The 22,519-nt window shown below is 41.5% G+C and overlaps 1 long non-coding RNA gene across 1 annotated transcript in view; it reads right to left on the bottom strand.

Annotated features, from left to right (window-relative positions):
• LOC118528545 (uncharacterized) overlaps window positions 1–22,519 on the bottom strand; it is a 288,557-nt gene that overhangs the window by 61,439 nt on the left and 204,599 nt on the right. Inside the window, exon 3 of the long non-coding RNA XR_013445650.1 lies at window positions 12,417–12,565. This is a non-coding gene — a long non-coding RNA (uncharacterized LOC118528545). The remainder of the gene's footprint in view (window positions 1–12,416; window positions 12,566–22,519) is intronic.

Genomic DNA, 22,519 nt, shown 5'->3' with positions numbered 1-22,519 from the left:
GCATTCCCAGGAGCCAAGCCCTCTAACGTCATCAGAGTAACTCCAAGAAAGAAAACCCCATGAAAAGAGACCTTCTCTGTCTTGTTCACTGCCAGAATGCATCAGTAAACCTGGCTTTGTAAAGCACAAGTTTCCATATATTAAATGATTATTTCTGACTAGTCCATATATAGATACTGGTGTGCATCCCCCAAATGGTCTCCTACCAACCCTAGTCCTTTCCTAGGGGGGAATGCTTCCATGAGGGGCAGAGAAAAGCACCTCTCCCATCACTAGTGTCAGTTCTGATTAGGACTTGAATGATACTGGCTGCTGAGTATTCTAGAAATCACCCCTTCATCCACTGTTCGGGATATCTCCAGTGCACAGAACAGCGTCTGCCACAGAGCAGCTACTCAATAGGTTTTTCTGAGTAAATTGATGGACAAATGACCTATTTATTTTCTTTATTTCATATCTTTTACTTATACATTTTTCCAGGAACATTACCAATCACTAGTTCAACCCAGTAAATACCAAATATCTGCATTGGTATTATCTACATTTCTCATGCCATTCATAAAGGCAAACCCTGACTGAGCACCTACTATGTGGCAGAAATCCTTCTGGGCCCCAAAGAGACCCTCAAGGAGCCTGAGTGAGTTGGAGATGTGTTTGGACTTTTTCCCAAAAGCACAGATCCCATAAATAATTCACTAATAGGAATGAAAAGGAAATGCCAAAGAGATTAAATGACTTACATGTGTGCTACTATTCTTCAGGCTTAACCTGACTTCTTTTTGGCTTTGGTCATAGGGTCTGAAAGTTATTTTTATGATCAACTGAAGACATAAAAATAGGCACAACCATATGACAGGTTGCATAAGCTTGAGGAGGCCTCTAAACAGACATGTAAAATCCAAACCCCAAATAACTTATATTCATTGCTTACCTACTATGTGCCAAACCCCTGTGCTGAGACATATACACATGGCCTTTCATTTAGTATCCAGAACCATTCCGTGAGCAAATATTAGTCTCTATCCCATCTTAGAGATGGCATAACTAAGTTGTGAAGAGGCTAAATCACCTGCCCAGAGGTACACAGCTGACCAGTGGCAAGGACAAAGGTAATCTCTGGTCTTTCAGTCTCTAGAGTTCAGTAGTAAGCGCTACTCCATCTACCTTAAACAGATGTAAATCTAGCATGCTTACCTTCTCTAAGATTACAAATTTTATGCTAGAATATCTAATATTTTAACTAGAACAGTCTTTGTACTTTTCTGTCCACTTGAATTTTCCTTCCCATTTCATGAATTGGTGTAGATTGCCATGACAACACTCATCAGCCTTTTCCTTCCTCTCTGAGTTTATCATACTCTTCTCTCTGACTCCCTCATTCAGTCTGGTGTGACTCCCGCAAGTGACTGAACCCAAGATGGGCGAGGGTCTGCCTGGCCACCTTTCAAGTGATTTACCTGTTAAACCTCTTTACTTCATCCACTCAGCACCTTCCCCTGTTGTCCTGATGCCCCTGACTACCAATCTGTTGCAGATCCACTGTGTCCATTTACTGACTCTACCAGTGGAGCTTGACTCATAATCTATTCTTTCTATACATCTAAAAATGACCTATTCCTCAACTTTCCTGAAAGATATAGATTTGTCTCTCTTCTTTGACTCTGAACTTTCATGGACAAACTTCAGGGAGGATTGAGATATTTTCAATTTCCTGCCTTTCCAATATCCAAAATACCTTATGACTTTATTTGCCACACTCCATGATAAGCCAGCATGGGACTATGAATAACATATCATTATGTCCTTCAGAGTAGCCAGCCCAGCCTTTTGTACCTAATAAGTACATTAATAAGATGACAAGTAAATGAATGGATAGTTGCCTGGTAGATGAATAGACTATAAAAGAGCTGGTATAGAGCAGAGGTGAAACAGAATCTAATTTAAGAGGTACCACTTGTATTTCTCTCCTTCTGTAGAGAATGCCTAAGAAATATTTGTCCATTAAGATTACCTGCATTACTTATTTGTTTTACAATATTGTTAATATATTAGTTGCAATCTATAAGACACCTACTATATATCAGACACTAACTTGGGTGCTTTTATAGTTTTTAATTAAATAGCCCCCAAAATATGGGAGGTAAGTAAATGTTAGTATCCCCTTTTTACAGTTTTGTAAAGGCAAGTTAGGCAAATTCAGAGAGGTTAGGTAACTATGGATGATCTCTTAGGGAATAAGAGAGATGGATTTGATCCAATGTCACTTTAATTTCAAATCCGAGACTTCACTCTTTCCACTATACCACACTGCCTCATTGAGAAAGTCTTATGAAAAGATTCCCTTAACATTTGCAGGTGTTTTTAAGAGATGGGGAACTAGCATGTTGTCTTTCATCTACCACCACAGACTAGTTGACAAAAGCATCAAGCTATCTCCTAGCAGAAAGAAGGAACTTGTATAAATAGAATTCAGGGTAGGTACATTTTGATGGGAAAAAGGGATGTTTAAGAAGATTTAAATAGGTGTCTTCCCAGATTAACACGGGAATGAGTCTAGAGTTCAGGGCCCTAAATGACCAAAAAGTAAGGTGATGACACTCAACGACCAAAAGAGACAGAACCAGAAGCCAAAAGAAGGAACTAATAGAATAGGGCAGGGAAATGATGGGTGCTGAAAATAGGCTTTCCTACTTCACAAGGGAGAAGGGTCAATTTCCAGGTTCTCCCCTTTCCGCTTCTCTGGCTCTGATTATAGGGATGGTACTATTATTGCAAAAAGACTAACAAAGTATGAGAGGATAAGAGAAGTAGGACAGATTCCACTCTGAAATAATACCAGCTTTTAAAGTTACCTAATGATGGATTAGGGCATCTTAAATGCAAGTCAAGCCACAGATGTACTTTTAAAAACTAAAAGCATGCCAGCTTGAATTAGGGGATAAAGGAATGCAAGCATCCTTAGGCATCAAAAAGTAAGATGATTTGGTGGTCATTGGTACTTTTAGATTTGAATTCATTGATAGGAAAAAAATTGAAATGGAAATAGCAGTCAGGTGCAAAAGTGGGCACTAGGCTAGGGAAAAATTCTTACTTCAAATCCAAGGATCACCGTAACAAACCATCTAGGCATGATGTTGGTAGGTCTTCAGCTGAAGTACTTACTGAAAAAGGGAGTTCTCAGCCTCTCTCCCTCTGCTTACAGAATACATTTTTAAGGCAGAACATTTCCACCTTAGGTGGGTAGAGAACCTTGAGAAGCTGAAATGTGCAACCTTCTTGGATATGAACTTAGGCATGTGCCCAACATCGCTTTCAGGTAGTGGCCTTCCTATTTTTGTAAAAATCTTGTTTTTCTCTTTCACTGCTTCTCTCGAACTATGCAATCTGCATTAATAAAAGTCCTATACATGGTGACAGATGTTAGCTAGACTTACTGTGGTGATCATTTCAGAATACATACAAATATCAAATGTTTATGTTGTACCAAAAAAGTCCTTTTAACTATAGGCATATCTACCCACTCTGACTGGCTATAGTGAATGCTATGAATCCAGCCCAATGCCCTCGGATCCCCTGACCTTTTCTGTGTGCCTTTGCGCTGGTTTTGTTGTGCTGTTGCTTTCTGTGGCCTTATCAATGACTTTTCTTTTGGGGATCCCCCTCAGGCTGCTGAGATACACACACAGGGAGCTGGATATGCCTGGGAATTTTCATTCCCCCCAAGGGTAGTCCCAACCCAATGACAGATGGTGCAGGACAGTGAGAGTTCAGCTTCCTGGTCTCCAGTCAAGGGAGACCTACGCTCCATAAACTTGGCCTGAAGTCACACCTTAGTCTCCTCTTCTCCTACAGTGCTTTTTCCCCACTTCCTTCCAGCTTCTCCTGGGAGTACTTCCTTAATAAATTACTTGCACATGAATTCTCATCTCAGAGTTAGCCTCTAGGGAACCTGACCTAAGACACTAGCCAAATAAAATCTGGCTGGCGTGTTTTGGGTAAGACTGCAAGGAAGGCAATCACAGACATAGAAAAAGGGCCCAGAGCAGTCTTGGGAACTGGCTCAAGAGCATCTGGGTCTCAGTCAGTGCTTCTCTCCCCAGCACATGTCCATGTCACTTACACATAGTGGTCTGGTATCTTTTGTGTGTCTTTCTTGGCATCTATCTGCCCCATTCCCCTCACTGTGGACAGCCTTCCCAAACTGGCAGCCATGTCCAAGGATGCTCAACTTAGAAGCAGAAGACTGGTCACCTAGGTGTACCCTTTCATGTGAGGTGCACACGCACGCGCGCACCCACACACACACACACACACCCTGTTAAGTTGTAAGGTGCACATGTGAATGAAGCTGAGGGGGAGCAGAAAAAGGCTGTTCATGAAATAGATATATTGGTATATTACTGTAAATACTTTTAAAAGATTTATTTATTTAGAGAGTGAGCAAGAGTGAGTGGGGGGGAGGAGCAGTGGGAGAGAATCTTCAAGCAGATTCCCTGCTGAGCATGGAGCCTGCCTCAGGGCTGGATCCTACAACCCATGAGATCACAACCTGAGCCAAAACCAAGAGCCAGACGCTCAACCGAAGGAGCCACCCAGGCACCCCTACTGTAAATATTTTATACTTGGAAGTACACTAGTAATTATATACTACCAAAAATTTGTATGAGAAAAGAATTATTTAGGCATGCCAACTTACAACTTTTAGTAGTCTTTCACACAAGTGTAACTACTTTAGATTCTAGAATGGATAATTAAGAAATAATCCATCTTGCCTAAGAAAGATATGTATGTGGCAGGGGAGTGAGCAAGAGGTAAAGTTAATTGTGGCCTTTTCTTTCCACCTTACTACAGCATGAGTGAATATTTACATGTTTCTTGGACCTGCCTTAAACTTTGCAGTACAGATAATCATTGAGACCGTTCAGACCCTATCTCCCAATCCTTCCCATTGCTCTCCTGTCAGGAGATGTAACACACTAACCATTAGTCACATGAACCCTATGGCCATGGTTTTCAAACATTTTATCCCATAGTAACCCCACAACCCAATATACCACCACACAGGCTCATACATACTAAACACAAACACAATCAAAACAAACGTTTTATGAAATATTTGTTCTTCTTACCTGTGATGCACTCTATTTTCCAATGTTTTCTGTTATAAATGAATCTATTTCCTTTTTTAAATGCTAGCAGCAACCAACTAAATTGATTTCAGGGCCCATTAGTGGGTTACAACAAGTGCCTTGGGACATTAAGGACTTGCATCTAAATGCTAATATTACTAGAAGAGTTGCTTCTATAAGTTATTATCACCCACTAACACCTTGTTGTGCATCAGCTCATTATTCATGTAACAAATGTGTTTTGAGCACCTGATTCATGCAGGGCATTTTGCTGGAAGCCAGGAAGGATACCAAGGGAAGCATCCACCCTCACCTTTAAAAGCTCACTATCCGGGTCCTTAGTTGCAAGGAACAGGAGCCGATTCTGGCTGATATAATATATAGTTCCTATATATATATATAAAATTACATTCTATTATATCAGTCTATATATAATAATATGAACTATATATTATATATAGTATGTAGTTATAAATATAACTATAAAGAGTTTTATAGTTACATATATGTAATAATAGGAACTATATATTATATATAGTATATAGTTATAAATATAATTATAAAGAGTTTTATAGTTAGATAGTTAGATAAATGACAGATAGATAGATAGATATGGATGGATAGATAGATAGACAGACAGACAGCTAGCTATCTTTCCCTGGTCTATCAGAAGAGACAGAGAACCAGGTAGAGAGTTGCATGGCCAAAGCCACAATCATAGGCACTTTCTCGAAGTGGTCCACAACTGCCTCTGCTGGCATTTCAAGCTGCACTCTAGACGGCCAGCACTCTGAGCCAGCCCAGGACCCACTGTCATTGTTGTCCTGGGAGAGTCCAGGTATTGAATGGTGGCTCTCTCTAGTCCTAGGTAGAGTCTCTTATCCCTGTTTTTCTTAAACACCAGCTCTTAAATTAAAGTCTGCAGTGATTATACCTGTTTGAACTTGGACCATGTATCTTTGCATGGTTACTAAGAGCTTAGATCCTGGAATCAGATTCCTTGAGTTCAAATCTTGGTTCTTCCAATTACTTGCTGTGTGACCATGAGAAAGTTACTTTCTCTCTCTGTGCTTCAATTTCCTAAACTGCATCAATTTGATAATAGTGCCTACTTCACAAGATTGTTGAGAATTAAATGAGTTACTATGTGTCAAGTGCTTAGGAGTGATGATGTCTATTACTATGAGGAATTAGAGAAGGAAATATCTGGAGCTTTCAGATTTTATTATGGGAGACAGGCTCAGCATCCAATCAAGACTCAAAATATGAGGAAATTTCCAAACCATATGATTGCAGGCTTAAAAGAATGACCAATGTCCATTATATAACCTGGCAGCGTAGGGGGTTTTTTTTATTACCATATAATGTATTATTTCTTTCAGGGGTACAGGTCTATGATTCATCAGTCTTACACAATTCACAGTGTTCACCATAGCACATACCCTCCCCAATGTCCCTCACCCAGCCACCCCATCCCTCCCACCCCCTCCACTCCAGCAACCCTCAGTTTATTTCCTGAGATTAAGAGTCTCTTATGGTTTGTCTCCCTCTCTGATTTCGTCTTGTTTCATTTTTCCCTCCTTTCCCCTATGATCCTCTGGTTTGTTTCTCAAATTCCTCATATCAGTGAGATCACATGATACTTTGCTTTCTCTGATTGACTTATTTCACTTAGCATAATACCCTCTAGTTCCATCCACGTCATTGCAAATGGCAAGATTTCATTTTTTTGATGGCTGCATAATATTCCATTGTATATATACACCACATCTTCTTTATCCATTCATCTGTTGATGAACATCTTGGCTCTTTCCATAGTTTGGCTATTGTGGACATTGCTGCTATAAACATTGGGGTGCATGTGCCCCTTCAGATCACTACATTTGTATCTTTGGGGTAAATACTCAGTAGAGCAATTGCTGGGTCGTAGGGTAGCTCTATTTTCAACTTCTTGAGGAATCTCCATACTGTTTTCCAGAGTGGCTGCACCAGCTTGCATTCCCACCAACAGTGTAGGAGGGTTCCCCTGTCTCTGCATCCTCACCAACCTCTGTCATTTCCTGACTTGTTAATTTTACTGGCAGACTATTTTAAAAGATGAGTCAATTGATGTTCTTGGGGGTCAGGGCTCTGAGGGAATGAAACCCAGAATGGGATGAAGAGCAAGGACTATGAAAAGGTCTGCAGTTTTGGGGGCTCTGGACTGGGGAAGCCCACTGCCAGCAATCTTCTTGCCAGGCATGTCTGCAGAGGTCTGGCCTCTGGGCAAGGGCCTTTCCTCACCAATGCTCTAAGGAGCTTGTGTTGGCCTCAGATATTTAGATGCTTTTAAGCTAGATTCCCTGATTGTTGTCAAATTGATTTTTTTTTTAAATCTTTCTTTTTCTTAACATGTGCGTGACTGACACAGAATTCTATAGGAAATAAGAAATCTGCACAGCAACGTTCACACATTTTCAGGGCTGGCAAAATCCTTAGGGAATTAATTCTGTGTACTGGAAACTCCTATGCTACTCAAATTGTCAAGGCATTTCCTGTGTGGCAAGCAATGTTTTCCACTCCCAGTCATTCACTTGCTCCTTGAGTGATTGGAAACTGAAGCCCTTAGGTAGACTTAAAGCTAAATGAGTGAGTGAGTGAGTGAGTGAGTGAGTGAGTGAATGGAAGAAGAGAGGAAGGGAGGAAGGGAGGAAGGGAGGGAAGGGAGAGAAGGGAGAGAAGGAGAGAAGGGAGAGAAGGAGAGAAGGGAGAGAAGGAGAGAGAGAAGGAGGGAGAGAAGGAGGGAGGGAGAGAGGGACGGAGGGAGGGAGGGAGGGAAGAGAAGAGAGGGAGGGAAGGAGGGAGGGAGAGAGGGAGGGAGGGAGGGAGGGAGGGAGGGAGGGAGGAAGGAAGGAAGGAAGGAAGGAAGGAAGGAAGGAAGGAAGGAAGGAAGACCTACTAAATGCAAAGCACCTAACCAAACTCCTTTGAACTAAGCAAGTTTAGCCTTCCTCCCAAGAGGGGCAGATTATTTTTGCTTTTTCCTCTCCTTCAGTTCCCTTGAATTTGTCTCAGGCAGTTGTTCAGCAATTGTAAAACTCCATGAAATGACTAAAACAGATTAAAGCCGAGACATGACAAACTGCTGGGGAGATTCACTTTGGGTGAGCAATGCTGAAAACCTGAATAGCTCTGCAGGTCTCAGGAGCATAGAGAGGCAAGAGCAATGCCTTATGCAGGGCTCTAATTTAGCAAGACCATCGAGGAGTATGAAACAGAGGGGAAATAAAATATAAGACAACCAATTCAATACTAGACCATTTAATACACAGCTTAAGATTTCTCTTCAATGTTAGGCTTCCATAAAGACAAATGGCAAATTTTACTCTGTTACTAATCCCAAATGAGAAGAAATGGAGCCCCCCCACCCCTAATGATATAATGGTTCCCTTATGAGTGGTAGATTTAGTTTAATCTCTAAGGCCTCTCTTCCAGCAACACTGAATATAAAGATGTGTTTTGAGATTACATTTTCTGAAATTTTTTACACTTTTTACTAGAAAGAGTTTTATATAAAGAACTACTGAGGGGTTCCCTAGACTTGATCTTCTGTCTAAAGTATAAGCCTTTATGTTCTACAAAAGAGGTGATGGTGCCCTGTACAAATGGCATGGTGACTGGAAGACCATTATGGAAAGAGCTGAAGGATCCACAGTAGGCTACCTGTTCATTGTCAATACAGTAGTCATTTCCCACTCTTCCTTGTAAAGGGAACTCTAATCTGTTTCGGGATCACCCTCAGGGCACATATCCTGGCCCCAAGTCTACCTAAGTCTACCTAAGTTGCTCATGGCAATCCCACTCCTCTTGCTTGTAATTGGTTCAGTCTTGAGCATATGACATAGTTCTGACCTCCTGGCAAGACAGGATGCCACTGAGAGCTCCCAGGAAAGGTTTCCTAATGGAAAAATCGTGTCACAAGAAAGATGTAATCCATTTGTTCTTCTGGATATTGTTGTGACTGGACATGACAGCCAGTATTTGTGCAGTCATTTGGCAACTATGTAGGGAACTAACCTGAACACAAAGCCAAGTCAATGAGCATGGCAGAACAGAAGATGGAAAGAACTTGGATCCTTGATGATGGTACTCATCTGCTGAACTAAATCATCTAGGCACTGGCCTGTTTTGCCCCTTCTCACATCCTAGTTATTTAATCTCCTCCCCTGAGTGTGAGCTAGACTCAGTGACTCACTTCTAACAAATGGAATAAAGCAGAAATGACACCATACAACCTCAGAGACCAGATCTTTAAAGGTACTATGGCTCCCTCTTCCCTCTCTCTCCAGGATTACTCATGGCAGGTGAAGCTAGCTATCACACCATGGGGACACACAAGCAGCTTAAGAAGAAGTACACTTGTTGAGGAACCAAGGTCACCAGCCAACAGATGCATAGGTGAGCCATCTTGGAAGCGGACCTTTCAGCCCCAATCAGGCCTTGAGATTTGCGGTCTCTACTTCCTGACTCCAACTTCGTAAGAGACTCTGAGCCAGAACAGTCCAGCTAAGTCACCCCTGAGTTCCCAACTCACAGAAACTGTGAGACATTTGTCATTTTAACCCACTACATATTGGGGAAATTGTTGCACAAAGGTAGATAGCAGAGACACTTTTTTAAGATTTAGTCTAACAGGGCACCTGAGTGGCTCAGTCGGTTAAGCGGCTGCATTCAGCTCAGGTATGATCCCAGGCTCCTGGGATAGAGTCCCGCATTGGGCTCCCTGCTCAACATGGAGTCTGCTTCTCCCTCTGCCCCTCACCCCGCTTGTGCTCACTCACTCTCACTTTCTCTCTCTCTCAAATAAATAAAATCTTTAAAAAAAAAAAAAAAAGATTTAGTCTAACATTTTCAGACAAAAGTGCATTAATTGATAAAATGTTCTAAAGGACTACATTCTAGAACCAGAGAATTATAGGGTCCTCTGGTTCATTTTCCTTCTTAAAAAGACTGTATAATGCTATCTGAGCTAAATAGACGTCTTTCTCCCAAGGCCTTCCAAAAATGGCAATAACAGTTGCTCCAGGGCCTTACTTTCACAACCATCTGGTAAGAGGCTAAAATCCCTCTGGTCATGATTAAACAACTGCATCTCATTGTATGCTTAGAATCGAGTAGTGTTCCCAAACTCTCTTACAGAAAAATTATCCTGCATAATATTAACAGATATCCTACAAAAAAAGGGAGGGGGGAGGTAGATATTCAAAATATACACATAGTATATTAAAGACCTGGGGAAGTCTTTCAGCAAAGAAATCTGCTTAACTTTTGTTTAACCCAGAATTTCTCAAATTTAAGGTGACTAGAGACTACCCCCTCCATGCTCCTTCCCCCCAGCACAAATACCTATATTTCTTGGGCCATCAGTGTTCTTTAGAACACAGGGAAACACGAGTGTGGATGAGAAACAGCACATCACAATCCATTGAATGAATGTATTAACATGAATGATCAAAATAATCCAGCACTATACTCAAAATAACATGGCCATCCTACAGAGACACAGCCACATCCACTATCTGAGTAATCCAAAGTATCTAAGTTTAGACTTGGATTTCAAGTCAGAATTACCAATGTGCAATCAGTAGCAAAATAGGACTCACACACATTTACTCAAAGATGAGTGCTTTTCTCCAAAAGGATTAGTTTCTTCTTTCCCATTAAATAAAAAAACCTGTCCCCCCCTTTAAAATTTTTGTTTTAATATTTCAGTTGAATGTTTCCTCTCACATATTTGGTATAAGGGGGAAAAAAACCTCTTACAGGGAATTCTGAAATATCGATATCTGGTATATAAGACCCCAAATTAGCATACCAATCTAGTTAAAAGCCAAATAATTCACCGATGCAGCCACCAATACAGCTAAGGAAGCCAAGCCCTCTTGACTGGCAGTGCCAGTCCCTGGATTCTATCCTTCTGTTAAGCCCCACAATCAAGTGAAGGAAACCCCACACTCCTAACTAAGTAGGACAATCACATAGCAGTCAGCCCCAACCAGACAATGTCATGTAAGGTAAACGATTCTGCCCTGGGGCTGGACCAAATCTGCCATGCCCAGAATACCTCTGACTTCTTGGTATTACAACTTTTTGCCTCTTCAAATCAAACCACCAGCCATTTAAGACTTCAGTAGAAATGGGATTTATGTAAAGAAATATATGCAAGTGGGTATGTGAGGAACCCCACCTTCCCCCTCCATCCCCATGGCTCTATCTTTGATTCCTGCTGCTTTCTCATGCCCGCTGGAAGGGAGACTGCTTTTTTAACTCTGATTCAAGTGAGGACACAAATGCTTTTTCTTAGTTCCCTTAGTACAAATGAGATAGGCTATCATTTAGGAAAGTATTTGGTATCTAAAAAGGGATCCCCCCAAAGAAAATAAACTGAGTAATTGTAGAGCAATATTTGAGTGGTCAGGTTTCAAAAGGATGGGATTCTGACACTACAACTAAGCACTGAACCTAACGGCTGGTAAATCTGTTTAGACTCCTTCTTGGTTTCTTCTGTTAGCTATTCCCTTACGTGGTTAGCCCATTACCTATAAACCTTTATTGAGAGAATGTATCACCATCTGGGTCAAGGACAAAATGACTACATTCTTTCTCACCCACACCCATCACTCCCAACTGTCCAAGTTCCATATTTTCTCTGACAGGAGAGATTCTCATCTACAGCTTCCCTAACTTCTCATCTCCAATTGGTCTGCAAATCCATGAAGGGTATTGCTCAGTCCCAGAATTTTTAAGAGCTTAAGAGCACCTGCACCATTCTTTTTCCTTTGCTTGAGGGAAAGACACATTGCACGGTAGACTGCACTAATAAAGAGAATCCACACCTACTAATCTAGAAGCTAGGGAAGACTTAGATGGTCTCCAAAACCAGAGAGGGTCCATGAGAGGAGTCACAGAGAACCCGAAAAACCTCAGCTGCCTTAGCCTCTATTCCCCCTTGAGCCAGATGTGAGTGGCTCCAAGACTTTTCCTTGACTCTCAGGTGAAAGGAGCTGTGCCTGCCCTTCTAGGATGGGAACCAGCCCACACTGCTTACCGCCTTAAGCAGTGAGCTGCTTAGTATCTGATTTATGTGTAACCCAGTAGACGTTTATCCCAGGTGGGACATTGTGTCAGTCAGGGCAGGTGGCTGAGCAACCTGGAGACAATATGACTGTCTTGGAAGGACAGAGAACCTCCTGGGGGAATAATCAACAACCCCCAGATGAGGGAGGCAGTAACTTTAGCCAGACTTACCTACACAACTTTGAGAGGCTGGAGAATAGATCACCCACACGGCCAGATGCTGCTTTGCCTGTGGGAGTTACTGTCCTCAAAGAACACATTCTGGATGGAGACCCAAAGCATGGTGAGGTGGGTGGGTAGGAGGAGCATGAGAGGGCCACCTAGAAAAGAAAGAGTAGTTACGTAGGATTTTGGGGGGGGGTAGTTTTAGTAATTATTTTTCTAGAAGAGAAATGTAGATGTAGAGCATTTTTTAAAAACTAACTAATAATTTCCCAATATTTCCCCACTTTCCCCTTCCCTACCTGACACTCAGAGCAGCCAGGCTGTGGTCATAACCACATGGGAGCGAGGTGACAGCAGAAAGCAGAGATAAAAAGAATTATTCCAGCTAATCCCCAAACACAAAAAGAGAGAGGCTGTTTATTGAGTATAGGAAATAGGACCTTAGACAACACCTCAGAGATCTCCATACCCCAGTATGGTTTGAACTTAGCAGAGAACACCGAGGGACCTGGAGGTCTCAACATTGACTCACAGAGACCAAGGACTGAGACCCAGAGGGGAAGATGGGCATTCCCAGCTGGGGAAGATGCTGACCAGACAAATGCAGCCTTACCTCCTTCTACACTATCATACTTACTACACATGTACTTTGAAATGTAGCTGTAAATCTTGGGGGATGAGGGAATGAGGGAAGCTTAAGTTTCTGCCATCTCAATGAAATAAAATAAAAATTAATTGAAATATGGGGGAAAAATAAGCTCATACCTGGTTTGAGGTAAGATTATTTCTGCAATGATTACATTAAAAATGTAGACTACAATTGTACTGTCCACCCCTTTTTCAAAAATGTAAAATGTACATCTTAGAATAAGAGAATATAATCCCCTATCATTTTAATGGTATGTTCCAGGTACAGGTGAATAGGAATCTGTATTAGTTTCCTGCAGCGCCATAACAAAGAACCTCAGACTGGGTAGCTGAAACCACAGACATTCATTCTCTCATAGTTCTAGAGGCCAGAAGTCAGAAATCAAGGGGTCAGCAGGGCCATGCTCTCTCTGAAGGCTCTAGGAGAGAATACTTCCTTGCTTCTTCCTAGTTTCTGGAGGTTGCTGGCAATCATTGGTGCCCCATGGCTCTATAAACACATCACCCCAATCTCTGCCTCACCTTTGTCTTCCCCACTATGCTCTTCCAAGTCTGTCTCTGTGCCTCTTCTCATAAGGACACCAGCCATACTGGATTAAGGAGTGTGAGTGACCATCTTAACTAATTACATCTACAATTACCCTATTTCCAAATAAAGTCACATTCTGAGGTTCTGGGGAATGACATGAATTTGGGAACACTATTCGACCCAGTACAGCAGCCATCACCATACTGCCTTCACAGCTGTGTCCCCAGGGCACAACTATAAATCCCCTTAATTCCCTGTAGAGACAGTGGAGACCAAAGGAAAACTTTTGACAATTTTTGACAATTTTTCTACTCAAGTGCATAGAAAAGTCACTGAAATATAGCAAAGAAAGTAAATTACAATCCTACTAGTCATGGCTCCACAGTTCCAGGCCCATCCAGGTATCTCCCTGACTAACCCAAGAGCTGTTTCCATGGACAGGAACCAACTTATTCCCAGAGATAGAAGTATTCTTGACTCTCTGCCCTTGAAAACTAGACTTACCTGAGGCCCCCAGAGAACTGTTTCTCCTTCCCTGTGGTCCAGGGTCTGCTATGGTCATTTTCTACTCTAGAACCAATTTCTTTACAAGGTAATTGGCAATAATAATGCCCCTTCAGAAGAATAGTACCTTTCACCTTCAGAGGAGAGCAGTCTTACGTAATTAATTAAGGAAGAAAGCCTTACTTCATCCATGATGTAATTACAGCAGAGCTTAGAAGTTACACTCCAGTACACTGAGGTTTTCAGTGTTAAAGGACACCAAAAATTAAGAAGAGAACTTTATTCGGTTAACCTCGCAAATCAATGTAGCCTCCAGGAATCCAGGGGTCCTATCTGTCTTTTTCACTAGAGTAATTCCCACGGTTAGCAGAATCCTGCATGTGATAAGTGTATTCAACCATGATTCACTGAGCAGATGAATCAAAGTTGAATTGTGCAAGACTTTTCAACGCTTTTTATGATCTCCTCCCCAGCATAAAGTAATGATCATTCCTACTCTCCTTTCCAAATACAAAGTTCCTGTACAAAGCTCTCAACATTTACTCACTTCTCCCCCCACAAAAATCATCTGTTACCTAGGGAACAAGTGTCCAAGTAAGGCACAGCTAGCTTACGGCATACAGAGGGAAGAAACATTAACCATGCTTCCTCCCAAGAAGAGCAACAAAGTTTTAGGAGACATAGCTCTGGTTAAAGATAAAGCAATCAAGTAAACTACAAAACAGAACTCTTGGGTAACTGAAGGACCCATCTATTTTCCCCAAACAAAGGAATAATCTCTTCCCAGGACTCTGATTCTATCTAGAAATGGGTAAAGGGTACTTTTCTGGCTTCTCTACTTCCATCCTTGTGCCCGTCTGCCCCTCCTCCCGGCCTGCCACATAGCTCTCCATCTGAGTTGGCACCAGCCTCTCACCCACACCACTTGTGGGCTCAATGGGCCCACCAGTCTGGGGCTCCAATTCACCTGCCTATTTCAGATTTAGGTTGACCAAGGCTGACCTCTGACTTTTGACCTGCTTTTGACTTCTTAGTCCTCCCTTTTGAAATGCTCCTTGTGCTGACTTCTGCACCCATTTCTGGCTGCCCTGTCTTGCTCATGTAATCTAACCTCCGCATCTATCTGCCCCTCTGCCTTTTGACTCCTCTCTGGCTCAGCTTTCCCTCAGGGTTTCCCCTGGCCTTGTGTCTATCCAGCCCTTCTTAGATTACCAGTCACCCTGGCTGTAGCCTCTGAGTTCTTGTAGTACCACACTCCTCCCTGGCCATCCTCCCCAAGGGCGCCAGATTTTGTCCCTCATATCCACCTCACTGGATGCTCCACTTTTTGTCCATACTTCTCGCCTGTGATATGAAGACCTTCACAAACACATCCTTACATCCTCTCCCAGTTCTCCTACTGCTGCACTAGAGGGTCATCAGATTACTGAACACTACTGCATAAGTATTTTATAAACCCAAACTATCCCAATCTATACCATGAGATATTATTGCCAGTAACTGCATCTGATTTTTGTCTTATTTTATAACAGATTATGCAGCATTTAGTTCAATTTAAAAAATTAATCTTAGCATCTGGACAAGTGAAATTTGAACTTAAAATTTTTTGAGGTTCAGTTCCTCCTTGAGAAAGAACAGTGTAAGAGCATTGGCTCTGTAAGAAGACGGTCTTGTTGGAGTCTTAAATCTGCCACTTACTCTATGTATGTCTTCTAGAGCAAATTACCTAACATAGGCCTCATTTTTTTATGCACCAATTGGGAATGATACTATTTCTAACCTCAAAGGCCTATGGTAAGGATGAAATGCCTTCAAACGTGTAAAGGGCTTAGAACAGAACTTAGAGCATCAAAAGCCTTCCAGGAGTACTCGCTACCATTATTTTGTTGCTGACTGAAGGCTCTGTCTATTGCAGTCAGCAGCCTGCAGATCCTACTCTCAGAACCTTTTGACAAAACAATTAAGAAAGATGATGGCATCTCTATAACAAATATAAAGAAGCAGAGTCTTCACTGGGGGGGGTGGTGAAGAGCGGAGCCCCACTATCAATGCCTTATAATTGCTGGAAAAGCAGTCTGGATTAGTCCATCACTAGAGAGGCTCTGATTTTACTACCTTACTCATAATCTAACTAAGATAGACTCACAGATTTTTATTTTTGTCAATAGTACCTAGAAATCACCCCTCTCCTCGCAACTACCTTTATTCCTGACCAAGAGTCTATGGATCTACACAAACCCAAGCATAGAATACCACCTAGCAAACAAACCAAATTCCTCACCAGGACCGATGACTTCTCATAGCACACATTTGACACATTCAGTGGGTCAAAGGGGCAGAGATTCTGGCCTTGTCCCTTTCGGAATGATGGGGAAAATGTAAGAAGCTCTGGTTTCTTGCAGAGACATGAACATCATAACCCAAGTATCAATTTCCTTTTAAAGATATTTTATAGCAATCAGCATTTTCCTCAGATAATATAGTCAATCCTCATTATCTGTGGATTTGCCTACTTGCTAAAATTTGTTTGTAAGCCCAAAATCAATACCCACAGCACTTTTGTGGTCATTAGTGGGCATGCACAGAGTGCAAAAAATTGAGTTGCCCCATGTGCAAGTTCCCAGCGGAGGTCAAACAAGGCAATGTTCTGCCTTTTGTTTTAGCTCTCACACTGTAAGGAAGTATCATTTTCGTGATGTAGTTAGTGTACATTTTTCAGTTTTGTGCTTTTTGTTGGTGATTTTACTGTTTAAAAGGGCCCCAAGAGTAGTGTCAAAATGCTATCTGGTGTTCCTGAGTGCAAGAAGGCTTGTGTTTCCGGAGAAAATAAATGTGTTAGATAAGCTTCTCCCAGGCGTAAGTTATAGTGTTACTGGTCATGAGTTCAAATTTACTGAATCAACAATTTATTAAATAAGGTGTCTTTATACAGAAGCATACATAAAACAAGGCTCTCTACTGATCAGTTGATAAAATGCTGAGATCAGCGGTTTGCAGAAGCCTAACCATGTATTTTCCCTATGGGCAATGATTCAGCATTCACGAATTCAGTATATGTGGCAACTTTATAAAAACACAACTACAACATGTGTACAACGCAGAATATAACTTCATCAATGGAAATCAACCATATATCAAGTCTGATTTCATTCATTCTGAGAATTCCCATTGCTAGCCACTCTGCAAGCACAGTATAGTAGGTTTTCATAAGAAGCTACTCCTCCAAAGTAAATTTACTTGTTACACAAATTGAAAAATTGATTTAAGGCATCCAGTGTTTTGTGATAAAGATGTCTAATATACCTCACCTGAAAGAGGACTGTGAGATACCAAAAACAGAATTGAGTTTAAGGATAGGGATCAGTGGGAGGAGCAAGATGGCGGAGGAGTAGAAGACCTAAATTTTGTCTGGTCCCAGGAATTCAGCTAGATAGGGATCAAACGATTCTGAACACCTACGAACTCAACAGGAGATCGAGGAAAAGAATAGCAGCAACTCTCTGAACAGAAAAGCGACCACTTTCTGGAAGGTAGGACGTGCAGAGAAGTGAATCCGAGGCGATATTTGGGAAGATAGACCATGGGGTGAGGGAGCCGGCTACCAGCAAATGATAGAGCAGCAGAGCACAAAATTGGAACTTTTAGAAGTCCGCTCTGCTGAGCTCCAGTAGCTAAGCAGGGGGGTGGAACCCTCGCTGGAACAGTATGGTCTCAGGACCCTCGGGGTCACAGAAAGACCGGGGGTGACTGAATGCGGCAGAGCTCCCAGGTATCCGAGCGGGGAAGCCAGCTGCACAGAAGGAGCCGAGGTGCAGGCTCTCAGCTCGGGGTTGCCATAAACCATGATCCGCGGCACAGTCAGGCCACTGCTCTTCCAGCAGGGACCCAACAAGTGGCAGATCCAGGGAGACTCCCCTTCCTGCCCCAGGAGGAGTGGCGCAGGGTGCACCACAGGGATCTGCTGGGTTTGGAGACTCCACACCGGGTCAGGTGCCAGAGATAGAAATGCTCGGTCACAGGCTGGGTGAGCACGGAGTGTGGCCGGAGACCGGGGAGACGGGCGTGATTGACTGCTTTTCTCTGGGGGCTCACTGAGGAGTGGGGCCCCAAGTTCTTGGCTCCTCTGGGGTGGAGATTGGGAGTCCACCATTTTCACTCTCATCCTCCAAAGCTGTAGGGAAACCTTGCAGGAAACAAAAGCTCCCCAGAGCAAACCCGAGCAGATTACTTAGGCCAGCCCCCGGCAAGGGCGGGGCAATTCCACCTCCGGCAAAGACATTGAGAATCACAGCAACAGGCCCCTCCCCCAGAAGATCAGCAAGAACAGCCAGCCAAGACCAAGTTTACTGATCAATGAGAACGACAGAACGCCAGCACTAGGGGAATACAGCACATAGAATTCATGGCTTTTTCCCCCTGATTCTTTAGTCTTTCAAAGTTAATTTTTTTAGTTTTCTTTTTTTCTTTTTTTTTTGAATTTTTCTTTTTCCCTTTTTCAACCAACATCTTATCAATCCCTTTTCTAAAAATCTTTTATTTTTCATTTTTAGAGTCATATTCTATCCCTTCCTTGTAGTTAACCTATTTTGTGTAGTTAACCTAGTTTTTCTCTCTTTAAAATTTTGGGAGGGGCACCTAGGTGGCTCAGTCATTAAGCGCCTGCCTTCGGCTCAGGTCTTGATCCCAGGGTCCTGGGATTGAGCCCCACATCAGGCTCCCTGCTCAGCGGGAAGCCCACTTCTCCCTCTCCCACTCCCCCTGCTTGTGTTCCTTCTCTCACTGTGTCTGTCTGTCAAATAAATCTTAAAAAAAAAAAAAATTGGGGGGATACAGTTTCCTCTAACACACCAATATATACTCTAAATCTCTAGTGTATGGCTTTGTTCTAGTCTCCTGCCTGATCACATTCTCTCCTTTTTTTTTTTTAATTTTTCTTTTGTTTTTCAACCAACTTATCAATTCCTTTCATAAAATCTTTTATGATTTTCATCTTTACAGTCATATTCCATCCCTTCATCGTATTTACCCTTATTTTTGTACATATGTAAGTTTTTCTTTCTTTAAAATTTTGGGAGGCACTTTCTTCTAACAGACCAAAATACACTGAAAATCTAGTGTGTGACTCTGATCTATTCACCAGCTTGAACATATTCTTTTTTTTTTTTCCCCCTTTCTTTTACTCCGGTTTCCGGTCTCTTCTGATTTGTTTAGTCTATATTTTTCTGGGGTCATTGTTACCCTGTTAGCATTTTGTTCTCTCATTCATCTATTCTCCTCTGGACAAAATGACAGGACGGAAAAAATCACCTCAAAAAAAAAAAAAGAACAAGAGGCAGTACCGACTGCCAGGGACTTAATCCATACAGACATTAGTAAGATGTCGGAACTAGAGTTCAGAATGACGATTTTAAAGATACTAGCTGGGCTTGAAAAAAGCATGGAACATACTAGAGAAACCCTTTCTGGAGAAATAAAAGAACTAAAATCTAACCAAGTCAAAATCAAAAAGGCTATTAATGAGGTGCAATAAAAATGGAGGCTCTAACTGCTAGGATAAGTGAAGCAGATGCGAGAATTAGTGATATAGAAGACCAAATGATGGAGAATAAAGAAGCTGAGAAACAGAGAGATAAACAGCTACTGGATCATGACAGCAAAGTTCAAGAGATAAGTGATACCATAAGATGAAACAACATTAGAATAATTGGGATCCCAGAAGAAAAAGAAAGAGAGAAAGGAGCAGAAGGTATACTGGAGCAAAGTATACTGGAGAACTTCCCTAATTTGGGGAAGGAAACAGGCATCTAAATCCAGGGAGCACAGAGAACCCCCCTCAAAATCAAGAAAAATAGGGCAACACCCCAACATCTAATATTAAAACTTACAAGTCTCGAAGACAAAGAGAAAATCCTGAAAGCACCTCGGGACAAGAGGTCGGTAACCTACAACAGTAGAAACATTAGATTGGCAGCAGACCTATCCACAGAGACCTGGCAGGCCAGAAAGGACTGGCATGATACATTCAGAGCACTAAACAAGAAAAAAATGCAGCCAAGAATACTATATCCAGCTAGGCTGTCATTCAGAATAGAAGGAGAGATAAAAAGCTTCCAGGACAAACAAAAACTAAAAGAATTTGCAAACACGAAACCAGCCCTACAAGAAATATTGAAAGGGGTCCTCTAAGCAAAGAGAGAGCCTAAAAGTAACATAGACCAGAAAGGAACACAGACAATATACAGTAACAGTCACCTTACAGGCAATACAATGGCACTAAATTCATATCTTTCCGTAGTTACCCTGAATGTAAATGGGCTAAATGCCCCAATCAAAAGACACAGGCTATCAGATTAGATAAAAAAAAACAAGACCCATCAATATGCTGCCTGCAAGAGACTCATTTTAGACCCAAAGACACCTCCAGATTGAAAGTGAGGGGGTGGAAAAACATTTACCACGCTAATGGACATCAAAAGAAAGCTGGGGTGGCAATCCTTATATCAGACAAATTAGATTTTAAACCAAAGACTGTAATAAGAGATGAGGAAGGACACTATATCCTACTTAAAGGGTCTATCCAACAAGAAGATCTAACAATTGTAAATATCTATGCCCTTATCATGGGAGCAGCCAATTATATAAGCCAATTAATAACAAAATCAAAGAAACACATTGACAATAATACAATAATAGTAGGAGACTTTAATACCCGCCTCACTGAAATGGACAGATCACCTAAGCAAAAACTCAACAAGGGAATAAAGGCTTTAAATGACACAGTGGACCAAATGGACTTCACAGATATATTCAGAACATTCCATCCCAAAGCAACAGAATACACATTCTTCTCTAGTGCCCATGGAACATTCTCCAGAATAGATCACATCCTAGGTCACAAATCAGGTCTCAACCAGTACCAAAGATTTGGATCATTCCCTACATATTTTCAGACCACAATGCTTTGAAACTAGAACTTAATCACAAGAGGAAAGTCAGAAAGAACTCCAATACGTGGAGACTAAAGAGCATCCTACTAAAGAATGAATGGGTCAACCAGGAAATTAAAGAACTAAAAATTCATGAAAACAAATGAAAATGAAAACACAACTGTTCAAAATCTTTGGGATGCAGCAAAGGCAGTCCTAAAAGGAAAGTATATAGCAATACAAGCCTTTCTCAAGAAACAAGAAAGGTCTCAAATACACAACCTAACCCTGCACTTAAAGTAGCTGGAGAAAGAACAGCAAATAAAGCCTAAACCCAGCAGGAGAAGAGAAATAATAAAAATAAGAGCAGAAATCAATGAAATAGAAACCAAAGGAACAGTAGAACAGATCAACAAAACTAGGAGCTGGTTCTTTGAAAGAATTAATAAGATTGATAAACCCCTGGCCAGACTTATCAAAAAGAAAAATGACCCAAATAAATAAAATCATGAATTAAAGAGGAGAGATCACAACCAACACCAAAGAAATACAATTACAAGAACATATTATGAGCAACTATATGCCAGCAAATTAGACAATCTGGAAGAAATGGATGCATTCCTAGAGACCTATAAACTACCAAAACTGAACCAGGAAGAAACAGAAAACCTGAACAGACCCATAACCACTAAGGAAATTGAAGCAATAATCAAAAATCTCCCAACAAACAAGAGCCCAGGCCAGACGGCTTCCCAGGGGAATTCTACCAAACATTTAAAGAAGAATTAATACCTATTCTTCTGAAGCTGTTTCAAAAAATAGAAATGGGAGAACTTCCAAACTCATTTTACTAGGCCAGCATTACCTTGATCCCAAAACCAGACAAAGACCCCATCAAAAAGGAGAATTACAGACCAGTATCCTTGATGAACATGGATGCAAAAATTCTCACCAAAATACTAGCCAATAGGATCCAACAGTACATTGAAAGGATTATTCATGACATATGAATATCATGGTCATATCGTGACATATCCCACGACCAAGTGGGATTTATTCCTGGGCTGCAAGTTTGGTTCAACATCCGCAAGTCAATCAGTGTGATACATTAATAAAAGAAAGAACAAGAACCATATGATCCTCTCAATAGATGCAAAAAAGCATTTGACAAAGTACAGCATCCTTTCTTGATTAAAACTCTTCAGAGTGTAGGGATAGAGGGTACATACCTCAATATCATAAAAGCCATCTATGAAAAACCCACAGCGAATATCATTCTCAATGGGGAAAAACTGAGAGCTTTCCCCCTAAGGTCAGGAACACGGCAGGGATGTCCACTATCACCACTGCTATTCAACATAGTACTAAAAGTCCTAGCCACAGAAATCAGACAACAAAAAGAAATAAAAGGCATCCGAATTGGCAGAGAAGTCGTCAAACTCTCATTCTTTGCAGATGATATGATACTTTATGTGGAAAACCCAAAAGACTCCACCCCAAAA

The sequence above is a fragment of the Halichoerus grypus genome, chromosome 2 (genome assembly GCF_964656455.1).
Source record: "Halichoerus grypus chromosome 2, mHalGry1.hap1.1, whole genome shotgun sequence".
Lineage (NCBI taxonomy): Eukaryota > Metazoa > Chordata > Mammalia > Carnivora > Phocidae > Halichoerus > Halichoerus grypus.
The sequence above is the reverse complement of the archived record's forward strand: the minus strand, read 5'-3'. Positions and strand labels throughout refer to the sequence as shown.